The sequence below is a fragment of the Oncorhynchus gorbuscha genome, linkage group LG14 (genome assembly GCF_021184085.1).
Source record: "Oncorhynchus gorbuscha isolate QuinsamMale2020 ecotype Even-year linkage group LG14, OgorEven_v1.0, whole genome shotgun sequence".
NCBI lineage: Eukaryota > Metazoa > Chordata > Actinopteri > Salmoniformes > Salmonidae > Oncorhynchus > Oncorhynchus gorbuscha.
This window is the reverse complement of record NC_060186.1, coordinates 32892694-32906384: the sequence shown is the minus strand read 5'-3', so window position 1 is coordinate 32906384 and position 13691 is coordinate 32892694. Positions and strand designations below refer to the sequence as shown.

Sequence of the window (13691 nt, the reverse complement as noted above, 5' to 3'; positions counted from 1 at the left end):
CCGTACCTTCTCCGCTGTGCAATCTGGTTTCCGAGCCGGTCATGGGTGCACCTCAGTTACACTCAAGGTACTAAACGATATCATAACCGCCATCGATAAAAGAGAGTACTGTGCAGCAGTCTTCATCGACCTCACCAAGGCTTTCGACTCTGTCAATCACCATATTCTTATCGGCAGACTCAATTAGCCTCGGTTTTTCGGATGACTGCCTTGCTTGGTTCACCAATTACTTTGCAGACAGAGTTCAGTGTGTCAAATCGGAGGGCATGCTGTCCGGTCCTCTGGCAGTCTCTATGGGGGTACCACAGGGTTCAATTCTCGGGCCGACTCTTTTCTCTGTATATATCAATGATGTTGCTCTTGCTGCGGGCGATTCCCTGATCCACCTCTACGCAGACGACACCATTCTATATACTTTTGGCCCGTCATTGGACACTGTGCCAACTAACCTCCAAACGAGCTTCAATGCCATACAGCACTCCTTCCGTGGCCTCCAACTGCTCTTAAACGCGAGTAAAACCAAATGCATGCTTTTCAACCGATCGCTGCCTGCACCCGCATGCCCGACTAGCATCACCACCCTGGATGGTTCCGACCTTGAATATGTGGACACCTATAAGTACCTAGGTGTCTGGCTAGACTGCAAACTCTCCTTCCAGACTCACATCAAACATCTCCAATCGAAAATCAAATCAAGAGTCGGCTTTCTAATCCGCAACAAAGCCTCCTTCACTCACGCCGCCAAACTTACCATAGTAAAACTGACTATCCTACCGATCCTCGACTTCGCCGATGTCATCGACAAAATGGCTTCCAACACTCTACTCAGCAAACTGGATGCAGAACTGGATGCAGTCTATCACAGTGCCATCCGTTTTGTCACTAAAGCACCTTATACCACCCACCACTGCGACTTGTATGCTCTAGTCGGCTGGCCCTCACTACATATTCGTCGCCAAACCCACTGGCTCCAGGTCATCTACAAGTCCATGCTAGGTAAAGCTCCGCCTTATCTCAGTTCACTGGTCACGATGGCAACACCCATCCGTAGCACGCGCTCCAGCAGGTGTATCTCACTGATCATCCCTAAAGCCAACACCTCATTTGGCCGCCTTCGTTCCAGTACTCTGCTGCCTGTGACTGGAACGAACTGCAAAAATCGCTGAAGTTGGAGACTTTTATCTCCCTCACCAACTTCAAACATCAGCTATCCGAGCAGCTAACCGATCGCTGCAGCTGTACATAGTCTATTGGTAAATAGCCCACCCATTTTCACCTACCTCATCCCCATACTGTTTTTATACTGTTTTTTATTTATTTACTTTTCTGCTCTTTTGCACACCAATATCTCTACCTGTACATGACCATCTGATCATTTATCACTCCAGTGTTAATCTGCAAAATTGTATTATTCGCCTACCTCCTCATGCCTTTTGCACACATTGTATATAGACTGCCCATTTTTTTCTACTGTGTTATTGACTTGTTAATCGTTTACTCCATGTGTAACTCTGTGTTGTCTGTTCACACTGCTATGCTTTATTTTGGCCAGGTCGCAGTTGCAAATGAGAACTTGTTCTCAACTAGCCTACCTGGTTAAATAAAGGGGAAATAAAAAATAAAAAATAAAAAAATTGCCAAAAGGCACAATCCTAGTCATTTTAGCAACCCATCTTAGTTGTGGCATCTTTAGATCCCCCCTCTTTCAAAATGTCAATTTTATATTTTCATCTATGTCTCGTGAAAATACTTGCTGTGAGGTGAGCTTTTGACAATGGGGTTTTCCCGCTAATTGCATTATGGAATGAGCATTCGCTCATAGCCTAACGTAAACTAACTCACTTTTGTATATCACGCTGGTCCGTACAATTTACCTTATTTTACAGGCCATAAAATGTAATACTTCCAGATCAACTGTAATATCAATACCATTATAAAGCACAATTTCTCCCCTTTCCAACAAAATCAATGACGAGACCTTCATGCTGCCCGTCTCTGCATTATTCAAGAAGGCAATGAGCTCCATCAACACTCTAACCACTAGGCTACCTGCCGCCCAGCACAATCCAATGAAAAATTGCATTATTGTTTTCAATTGAGTACAATTCTACTCTGGCCTGTAAACTGCAGCGAAAATATCATTTGAATAATGGCTTAAACGTTTCATTCCATTTGGATCAGTTATGTGTCCACTCAACATAATATAGAAAGGCACAGTTGCATGAGTCTGACTGTATTTTTACTTCTGATACTGATGCACTGTCTGTTGCCCATCATCATTCTCCCAAGTTGTCACATAGGCCTATGTCCCTAAATATTTGTCATTTAACTTTTAAAATGGATTACCTTTTAATGTGTGGCATAAACACAACTTGTCACAATGTTTTATTCTGATTAGACTACTTCAAAAGTCTGCTTTAGGCTACCTGTGCATGTTCATCCACTCCAATGTATTTCCAGCATCCAAACAGCCATTTGATTAATGGAAATAGACATCTGTTACAAAACTGAAACGTTTAATGGCATTAGGAGATTGTTAGACCAAGCCTTCAATACTGAGTAGGGAGAGATGTATTTTCTGTTTGTCAAGATTGACATACATGATTGTGGTATTGAAAACGCAAACTATGATGATAAACTCTCAAAGTCAGAAATCTGTATGTAGGTATGCATAACGCTACATATTGGTTTAGTGGAAAATGTGTTGCATATATTTTATATAATTATAAATATAGCATGAAAATGTTAAATCTGATTTCCCCCTAACTGATCATTGTTTGCAGCCTGCTCTGATCATAGTGTAATGAGACAAGCTGAGAGAGTGAGCTTGTCCGTCCGTGGTGGTCGGCAAATGTGACTCTGTCCTGGACTAGGATTAGATTTATGGTTAAAAGGAAATGGCTGGTTTGAGTCACAGGTAATTTATTTCCATGTTCATACCAGGCCCATGATGCATGAACCAGGCTGGTGTGTGTAATTGCATATTTGTGTTCCTCCACGTGCGTGTGTATGTTGACATGGGTGCATGGAAAAAGTAAGGACAGCGCCAATGTCATGTTTGTCATTTATTATCATGTCTTGTCCCTGTGCTCCCCATTCTATTCGTTTCCCTCTGCTGGTCTTATTAGGTTCTTTCCCTCTTTCTATCCCTCTCTCTCCCCCTCCCTCTCTCACTCTCTCGCTCTCTCTTCTCTCTATCGTTCCGTTCCTGCTCCCAGCTGTTCCTATTTCCCTAATCATCATTTAGTCTTCCCACACCTGTTCCCGATCCTTTCCCCTGATTGGAGTCCCTATTTATTCCTTTGTGTTCCGTTCCTGTCCTGTCGGTTCCTTGTTTAGAATTCACCGTGCTGTGATTGTGTATCGCCCTGTCCTGTCGTGTTTTTTGCCTTCATCAGATGCTGCGTGTGAGCAGGTGTCTCTGTCAACTACGGCCTGCGCCTACCCGAAGCGACCTGCAGTCTGTGGCCGCTTCTCCTGTTATTCCCCTCTACAGACTAGAGGATTTCTGTTATTCCCTGTTTGGACTTGAATAAACTCTGTTTCTGTTAAGTCGCTTTTGGGTCCTCTTTCACCTGCATGACAGAAGGAACCGACCAAGGAATGGACCCAGCGACTTCAGACGCTCGTTACACTGCCGTCGAGATCCAAGGAGCCATGCTCGGCAGACACGAGCAGGAATTGTCTGCTGCTCGCCATGCCGTGGAGAACCTGGCCGCTCAGGTTTCCGACCTCTCTGGACAGTTCCAGAGTCTACGTCTCGTGCCACCTGTTACTTCCTGGCCTGCCGAGCCTCCAGAACCTAGGGTTAATAACCCACCTTGCTACTCCGGGCAGCCCACTGAGTGCCGCTCCTTTCTCACGCAGTGTGAGATTGTGTTCTCTCTCCAACCCAACACATACTCTAGAGAGAGAGCTCGGGTTGCTTACGTCATTTCACTCCTTACTGGCCGGGCTCGAGAATGGGGCACAGCTATCTGGGAGGCAAGGGCTGATTGCTCTAACAAGTTCCAGAACTTTAAAGAGGAGATGATTCGGGTTTTTGACCGTTCAGTTTTTGGTGGGGAGGCTTCTAGGGCCCTGGCTTCCTTATGCCAAGGTGAACGGTCCATAACGGATTATTCTATTGAGTTTCGCACTCTTGCTGCCTCTAGTGAGTGGAACGAGCCGGCGCTGCTCGCTCGTTTTCTGGAGGGACTCCACGCAGTGGTTAAGGATGAGATTCTCTCCCGGGAGGTTCCTTCAGATGTGGACTCTTTGATTGCTCTCGCCATCCGCATAGAACGACGGGTAGATCTTCGTCACCGGGCTCGTGGAAGAGAGCTCGCATCAACGGTGTTTCCCTGCTCCGCATCGCAACCATCTCCCTCCTCTGGCTTTGAGACTGAGCCCATGCAGCTGGGAGGGATTCGCATCTCGACTAAGGAGAGGGAACGGAGGATCACCAACCGCCTGTGCCTCTATTGCGGAGTTGCTGGACATTTTGTTAATTCATGTCCAGTAAAAGCCAGAGCTCATCTGTAAGCGGAGGGCTACAGGTGAGCGCAACTACTCAAGTCTCTCCATCAAAATCCTGTACTACTTTGTCGGTCCATCTACGCTGGACCGGTTCGGGTGCTACATGTAGTGCCTTGATAGACTCTGGGGCTGAGGGTTGTTTCATGGACGAAGCATGGGTTCGGAAACATGACATTCCTTTCAGAGAGTTAGAGAAGCCTACGCCCATGTTCGCCTTAGATGGTAGTCATCTTCCCAGTATCAGATTTGAGACACTACCTTTAACCCTCACAGTATCTGGTAACCACAGTGAGACTATTTCTTTTTTGATTTTCCGTTCACCGTTTACACCTGTTGTTTTGGGTCATCCCTGGCTAGTATGTCATAATCCTTCTATTAATTGGTCTAGTAATTCTATCCTATCCTGGAACGTTTCTTGTCATGTGAAGTGTTTAATGTCTGCCATCCCTCCCGTTTCTTCTGTCCCTACTTCTCAGGAGGAACCTGGCGATTTGACAGGAGTGCCGGAGGAATATCATGATCTGCGCACGGTCTTCAGTCGGTCCCGAGCCAACTCCCTTCCTCCTCACCGGTCGTATGATTGTAGTATTGATCTCCTTCCGGGGACCACTCCTCCTCGAGGTAGACTATACTCTCTGTCGGCTCCCGAACGTAAGGCTCTCGAGGATTATTTGTCTGTGTCTCTTGACGCCGGTACCATAGTGCCTTCTTCCTCTCCGGCCGGGGCGGGGTTCTTTTTGTTAAGAAGAAGGACGGTACTCTGCGCCCCTGCGTGGATTATCGAGGGCTGAATGACATAACGGTTAAGAATCGTTATCCGCTTCCCCTTATGTCATCAGCCTTCGAGATTCTGCAGGGAGCCAGGTGCTTTACTAAGTTGGACCTTCGTAACGCTTACCATCTCGTGCGCATCAGAGAGGGGGACGAGTGGAAAACGGCGTTTAACACTCCGTTAGGGCATTTTGAGTACCGGGTTCTGCCGTTCGGTCTTGCCAATGCGCCAGCTGTTTTTCAGGCATTAGTTAATGATGTTCTGAGAGACATGCTGAACATCTTTGTTTTTGTCTATCTTGACGATATCCTGATTTTTTCTCCGTCACTCGAGATTCATGTTCAGCACGTTCGACGTGTTCTACAGCGCCTTTTAGAGAATTGTCTCTACGTAAAGGCTGAGAAGTGCTCTTTTCATGTCTCCTCCGTTACTTTTCTCGGTTCCGTTATTTCCGCTGAAGGCATTCAGATGGATTCCGCTAAGGTCCAAGCTGTCAGTGATTGGCCCGTTCCAAGGTCACGTGTCGAGTTGCAGCGCTTTTTAGGTTTCGCTAATTTCTATCGGCGTTTCATTCGTAATTTCGGTCAAGTTGCTGCCCCTCTCACAGCTCTTACTTCTGTCAAGACGTGTTTTAAGTGGTCCGGTTCCGCCCAGGGAGCTTTTGATCTTCTAAAAGAACGTTTTACGTCCGCTCCTATCCTCATTACTCCTGACGTCACTAGACAATTCATTGTCGAGGTTGACGCTTCAGAGGTAGGCGTGGGAGCCATTCTATCCCAGCGCTTCCAGTCTGACGATAAGGTTCATCCTTGCGCTTATTTTTCTCATCGCCTGTCGCCATCTGAGCGCAACTATGATGTGGGTAACCGTGAACTGCTCGCCATCCGCTTAGCCCTAGGCGAATGGCGACAGTGGTTGGAGGGGGCGACCGTTCCTTTTGTCGTTTGGACAGACCATAAGAACCTTGAGTACATCCGTTCTGCCAAACGACTTAATGCCCGTCAAGCTCGTTGGGCGTTGTTTTTCGCTCGTTTCGAGTTTGTGATTTCTTACCGTCCGGGTAGCAAGAACACCAAGCCTGATGCCTTATCCCGTCTGTTTAGTTCTTCTGTGGCTTCTACTGATCCCGAGGGGATTCTTCCTTATGGGCGTGTTGTCGGGTTAACAGTCTGGGGAATTGAAAGACAGGTTAAGCAAGCACTCACGCACACTGCGTCGCCGCGCGCTTGTCCTAGTAACCTCCTTTTCGTTCCTGTTTCCACTCGTCTGGCTGTTCTTCAGTGGGCTCACTCTGCCAAGTTAGCTGGTCATCCCGGTGTTCGAGGCACTCTTGCGTCTATTCGCCAGCGCTTTTGGTGGCCGACTCAGGAGCGTGACACGCGCCGTTTCGTGGCTGCTTGTTCGGACTGCGCGCAGACTAAGTCGGGTAACTCTCCTCCTGCCGGTCGTCTCAGACCGCTCCCCATTCCTTCTCGACCATGGTCTCACATCGCCTTAGACTTCATTACCGGTCTGCCTTTGTCTGCGGGGAAGACTGTGATTCTTACGGTTGTCGATAGGTTCTCTAAGGCGGCACATTTCATTCCCCTCGCTAAACTTCCTTCCGCTAAGGAGACGGCACAAATCATTATTGAGAATGTATTCAGAATTCATGGCCTCCCGTTAGACGCCGTTTCAGACAGAGGCCCGCAATTCACGTCACAGTTTTGGAGGGAGTTCTGTCGTTTGATTGGTGCGTCCGTCAGTCTCTCTTCCGGGTTTCATCCCCAGTCTAACGGTCAAGCAGAGAGGGCCAATCAGACGATTGGTCGCATACTACGCAGCCTTTCTTTCAGAAACCCTGCGTCTTGGGCAGAACAGCTCCCCTGGGCAGAATACGCTCACAATTCGCTTCCTTCGTCTGCTACCGGGTTATCTCCGTTTCAGAGTAGTCTGGGTTACCAGCCTCCTCTGTTCTCATCCCAGCTTGCCGAGTCCAGCGTTCCCTCCGCTCAAGCGTTTGTCCAACGTTGTGAGCGCACCTGGAGGAGGGTGAGGTCTGCACTTTGCCGTTACAGGGCACAGACGGTGAGAGCCGCCAATAAACGCAGGATTAAGAGTCCAAGGTATTGTTGCGGCCAGAGAGTGTGGCTTTCCACTCGCAACCTTCCTCTTACGACAGCTTCTCGTAAGTTGACTCCGCGGTTCATTGGTCCGTTCCGTGTCTCCCAGGTCGTCAATCCTGTCGCTGTGCGACTGCTTCTTCCGCGACATCTTCGTCGCGTCCATCCTGTCTTCCATGTCTCCTGTGTTAAGCCCTTTCTTCGCACCCCCGTTCGTCTTCCCTCCCCCCTCCCCCTTGTCGAGAGCGCACCTATTTACAAGGTACATAAGATCATGGACATGCGTTCTCGGGACGGGGTCACCAATACTTAGTGGATTGGGAGGGTTACGGTCCTGAGGAGAGGAGTTGGGTTCCGTCTCGGGACGTGCTGGACCGTTCACTCATCGATGATTTCCTCCGTTGCCGCCAGGATTCCTCCTCGAGTGCGCCAGGAGGCGCTCGGTGAGTGGGGGGTACTGTCATGTTTGTCATTTATTATCATGTCTTGTCCCTGTGCTCCCCATTCTATTCGTTTCCCTCTGCTGGTCTTATTAGGTTCTTTCCCTCTTTCTATCCCTCTCTCTCCCCCTCCCTCTCTCACTCTCTCGCTCTCTCTTCTCTCTATCGTTCCGTTCCTGCTCCCAGCTGTTCCTATTTCCCTAATCATCATTTAGTCTTCCCACACCTGTTCCCGATCCTTTCCCCTGATTGGAGTCCCTATTTATTCCTTTGTGTTCCGTTCCTGTCCTGTCGGTTCCTTGTTTAGAATTCACCGTGCTGTGATTGTGTATCGCCCTGTCCTGTCGTGTTTTTTGCCTTCATCAGATGCTGCGTGTGAGCAGGTGTCTCTGTCAACTACGGCCTGCGCCTACCCGAAGCGACCTGCAGTCTGTGGCCGCTTCTCCTGTTATTCCCCTCTACAGACTAGAGGATTTCTGTTATTCCCTGTTTGGACTTGAATAAACTCTGTTTCTGTTAAGTCGCTTTTGGGTCCTCTTTCACCTGCATGACAGCCAAGGCCTGTCGTCTCATGCTGTCAGTTCAGAGAAGATACAAAACGTTCCCAAAGAGCTGTCTGATTGCCCACCATGTGTTCTTGGCATTCCTTGGGCTCTGTAATGTACACCTCCATAGCCCTGGTCCCCACTACCCCAGGGATACATTCAAACAACGTACCCGTAGTCCACACACACACACACACACACACACACACACACACACACACACACACACACACACACACACACACACACACACACACACACACACACACACACACACACACACCACCCCTAGTCTTCACTTTCCCTGGGACACCCACCACACCCCTAGTCCCCAGCCCCTCTGACCCTCTCCCTTTAGTATTAATAACCCCCAAGGCACATCACTGAAGGGGGTCACAGCCACGCAAAGTATGTGGTTGACATGGTTCGGTTACAGCCGACAAAGTAAAGAACATGAGCAGTTGAAAAGATGAGATGAAGGGTCTGGACCCATTGGCCCGGACAAAGATGAATTAACACATAAAAAATGCACTAATTTCAACTTTTGACATGTATGAAATGTCACACAGATTACAGATAGCCTATCTGGAGTCTCTGTGGTCCATCAATGTACACCCTAATAGAGAAGCGAAAGGCTCAATCCGTTTTTGGCGAAATACAAAAAGTACAGTACCAGTCAAATGTTTGGACACACCACCTACTCATTCAATGGTTTTTCTTTATTGTTATTTTTTTCTCCATTGTCAAATAATATTGAAGACTTCAAAACTATGAAATAACACATATGGAATCATGTAGTAACCAAAAAAGTGAAAAACAAATCAAAATATATTTTATATTCATCAAAGTAGCCACTCTTTGCCTTGATGACAGCTTTGCACACTCGTGGCATTCTCTCAACCAGCTTCACCTGGAATGCTTTTCCAACAGTCTTGAGGGAGTTTCCTCATATGCTGAGCACTTGTTGGCTGCATTTACTTCACTCTGCAGTCCAACTGAGTCCTTTCTCCCAAAGTGTGCACTTGTTCACTTCCCATCATTGATTTAAAAATAATGGATCTGGTATAAGAAATGTCCTGCAGGCTGATGGTTGATTGAGTCAAGCTCAGGATCGATGCTTTAACAGCTGCAGTGTTATGCAGGTGAATGAGGACCCAAAAGCGACTTGGCGAAAACAGAGTCTTTATTCCAGTAAAGGATATAGGCAATACTCCTGGACAATCAGAGCAGAAAACAAAACATAAAAACTCTGGAATTCCAGAGAGGTCGGAAACCTGAGCGGCCAGGTTCTCAACGAGACGACAGACTGCTCGAGACTGCGACCATTAACTGTAGGTTGCGCTGGGTCCATTCTTGGCATCCTTCTGTTATGCAGGTGAGACTCAGACACCTGCTCACCACTCGCAGCATCTGTAGGTTGCCTCGGGAAGGCACCGAAGCAGACTCAGACACCTGCTCACACGCAGCATCTGAGGGAAACAAGACACGACAGGGCGAGACAAAGACACAGCACGGCGAACAATATACAAGGATCCGACAGGACAGAAACGGAAAACAAGGGGAGAAATAGGGACTCTAATCAGAGGGCAAGATAAGGAACAGGTGTGAAAAGACTAGATGATTGAGTAGGGGAATAGGAACAGCTGGGAGCAGGAACGGAACGATAGAGAGAAGAGAGAGAGGGAGGGAGGGAGAGAGAAAAAAGGGAACGAACCTAATAAGACCAGCAGGGGGAAAACGAACAGAAGGGAAAGCAAAATGACAAGACAATATAAGACAAAACATGACAGTACCCCCCCACTCACCGAGCGCCACCTGGCGCACTCGAGGAGGAATCCTGGCGGCAACGGAGGAAATCATCAATCAGCGAACGGTCCAGCACGTCCCGAGACGGAACCCAACTCCTCTCCTCAGGACCGTAACCCTCCCAATCCACTAAGTATTGGTGACCCCGTCCCCGAGAACGCATGTCCATGATCCTACGTACCTTGTAAATAGGTGCGCTCGACAAGGACGGGGGGAGGGAAGACGAACGGGGTGCGAAGAAAGGGCTTGACACAGGAGACATGGAAGACAGGATGGACGCGACGAAGATGTCGCGGAAGAAGCAGTCGCACAGCGACAGGATTGACGACCTGGGAGACACGGAACGGACCAATGAACCGCGGAGTCAACTTACGAGAAGCTGTCGTAAGGGGAAGGTTACGAGTGGAAAGCCACACTCTCTGGCCGCAACAATACCTAGGACTCTTAATCCTACGTTTATTGGCGGCTCTCACAGTCTGTGCCCTGTAACGGCAAAGTGCAGACCTCACCCTCCTCCAGGTGCGCTCACAACGTTGGACAAACGCTTGAGCGGAGGGAACGCTGGACTCGGCAAGCTGGGATGAGAACAGAGGAGGCTGGTAACCCAGACTACTCTGAAACGGAGATAACCCGGTAGCAGACGAAGGAAGCGAGTTGTGAGCGTATTCTGCCCAGGGAGCTGTTCTGCCCAAGACGCAGGGTTTCTAAAAGAAAGGCTGCGTAGTATGCGACCAATCGTCTGATTGGCCCTTTCTGCTTGACCGTTAGACTGGGGATGAAACCCGGAAGAGAGACTGACGGACGCACCAATCAAACGACAGAACTCCCTCCAAAACTGTGACGTGAATTGCGGACCTCTGTCTGAAACGGCATCTAACGGGAGGCCATGAATTCTGAACACATTCTCGATGATGATTTGTGCCGTCTCCTTAGCGGAAGGAAGCTTAGCGAGGGGAATGAAATGTGCCGCCTTAGAGAACCTATCGACAACCGTAAGAATCACAGTCTTCCCCGCAGACAAAGGCAGACCGGTAATGAAGTCTAAGGCGATGTGAGACCATGGTCGAGAAGGAATGGGAAGCGGTCTGAGACGACCGGCAGGAGGAGAGTTACCTGACTTAGTCTGCGCGCAGTCCGAACAAGCAGCCACGAAACGGCGCGTGTCACGCTCCTGAGTAGGCCACCAAAAGCGCTGGCGAATAGAAGCAAGAGTACCTCGAACGCCGGGATGACCAGCTAACTTGGCAGAGTGAGCCCACTGAAGAACAGCCAGACGAGTAGAAACAGGAACGAAAAGAAGGTTACTAGGACAAGCGCGCGGCGACGCAGTGTGCGTGAGTGCTTGCTTAACCTGTCTTTCAATTCCCCAGACTGTCAACCCGACAACACGCCCATAAGGAAGAATCCCCTCGGGATCAGTAGAAGCCACAGAAGAACTAAAGAGACGGGATAAGGCATCAGGCTTGGTGTTCTTACTACCCGGATGGTAAGAAATCACAAACTCGAAACGAGCGAAAAACAACGCCCAACGAGCTTGACGTGCATTAAGTCGTTTGGCAGAACGGATGTACTCAAGGTTCTTATGGTCTGTCCAAACGACAAAAGGAACGGTCGCCCCCTCCAACCACTGTCGCCATTCGCCTAGGGCTAAGCGGATGGCGAGCAGTTCGCGGTTGCCCACATCATAGTTGCGTTCCGATGGCGACAGGCGATGAGAAAAATAAGCGCAAGGATGAACCTTATCGTCAGACTGGAAGCGCTGGGATAGAATGGCTCCCACGCCTACCTCTGAAGCGTCAACCTCGACAATGAATTGTTTAGTGACGTCAGGAGTAACGAGGATAGGAGCGGACGTAAACGTTTCTTGAGAAGATCAAAAGCTCCCTGGGCGGAACCGGACCACTTAAAACACGTCTTGACAGAAGTAAGAGCTGTGAGAGGGGCAGCAACTTGACCGAAATTACGAATGAAACGCCGATAGAAATTAGCGAAACCTAGAAAGCGCTGCAACTCGACACGTGACCTTGGAACGGGCCAATCACTGACAGCCTGGACCTTAGCGGGATCCATCGGAATGCCTTCAGCGGAAATAACAGAACCGAGAAGAGTGACGGAGGAGACATGAAAAGAGCACTTCTCAGCCTTCACGTAGAGACAATTCTCTAAAAGGCGCTGGAGTACACGTCGAACGGGCTGAACATGAATCTCGAGTGACGGTGAAAAAATCAGGATATCGTCAAGGTAGACAAAAACAAAGATGTTCAGCATGTCTCTCAGAACATCATTAACTAATGCCTGAAAAACAGCTGGCGCATTAGCGAGACCAAACGGCAGAACCCGGTACTCAAAATGCCCTAACGGAGTGTTAAACGCCGTTTTCCACTCGTCCCCCTCTCTGATGCGCACGAGATGGTAAGCGTTACGAAGGTCCAACTTAGTAAAGAACCTGGCTCCCTGCAGAATCTCGAAGGCTGATGACATAAGGGGAAGCGGATAACGATTCTTAACCGTTATGTCATTCAGCCCTCGATAATCCACGCAGGGGCGCAGAGTACCGTCCTTCTTCTTAACAAAAAACCCCGCCCCGGCAGGGGAGGAAGAAGGCACTACGGTGCCGGCGTCAAGAGACACAGACAAATAATCCTCGAGAGCCTTACGTTCGGGAGCCGACAGAGAGTATAGTCTACCCCGAGGAGGAGTGGTCCCCGGAAGGAGATCAATACTACAATCATACGACCGGTGAGGAGGAAGGGAGTTGGCTCTGGACCGACTGAAGACCGTGCGCAGATCATGATATTCCTCCGGCACTCCTGTCAAATCGCCAGGTTCCTCCTGAGAAGTGGGGACAGAAGAAACGGGAGGGATAGCAGACATTAAACACTTCACATGACAAGAAACGTTCCAGGATAGGATAGAATTACTAGACCAATTAATAGAAGGATTATGACATACTAGCCAGGGATGACCCAAAACAACAGGTGTAAAAGGAGAACGAAAAATCAAAAAGGAAATAGTCTCACTGTGGTTACCAGATACTGTGAGGGTTAAAGGTAGTGTCTCATATCTGATACTGGGGAGATGACTACCATCTAAGGCGAACATGGACGTAGGCTTCCCTAACTGTCTGAGAGGAATGTCATGTTTCCGAGCCCATGCTTCGTCCATAAAACAACCCTCAGCCCCAGAGTCTATCAAGGCACTGCATGTAGCACCCGAACCGGTCCAGCGTAGATGGACCGACATAGTAGTACAGGATCTTGATGGAGAGACCTGAGTAGTAGCGCTCACCAGTAGCCCTCCGCTTACTGATGAGCTCTGGCTTTTACTGGACATGAATTGACAAAATGTCCAGCAAGTCCGCAATAGAGGCACAGGCGGTTGGTGATCCTCCGTTCCCTCTCCTTAGTCGAGATGCGAATACCTCCCAGCTGCATGGGCTCAGTCTCTGAGCCAGAGGAGGGAGATGGTTGCGATGCGGAGAGGGGAAACACCGTTAACGCGAGCTCTC

At 49.0% G+C, this 13691-nt stretch overlaps 1 protein-coding gene across 1 annotated transcript in view; it reads left to right on the top strand.

Moving 5' to 3' along the window:
* LOC123994810 (sodium/potassium-transporting ATPase subunit beta-3-like) overlaps positions 1-13691 on the top strand; it is a 73570-nt gene that overhangs the window by 45086 nt on the left and 14793 nt on the right. The window lies entirely within an intron of this gene.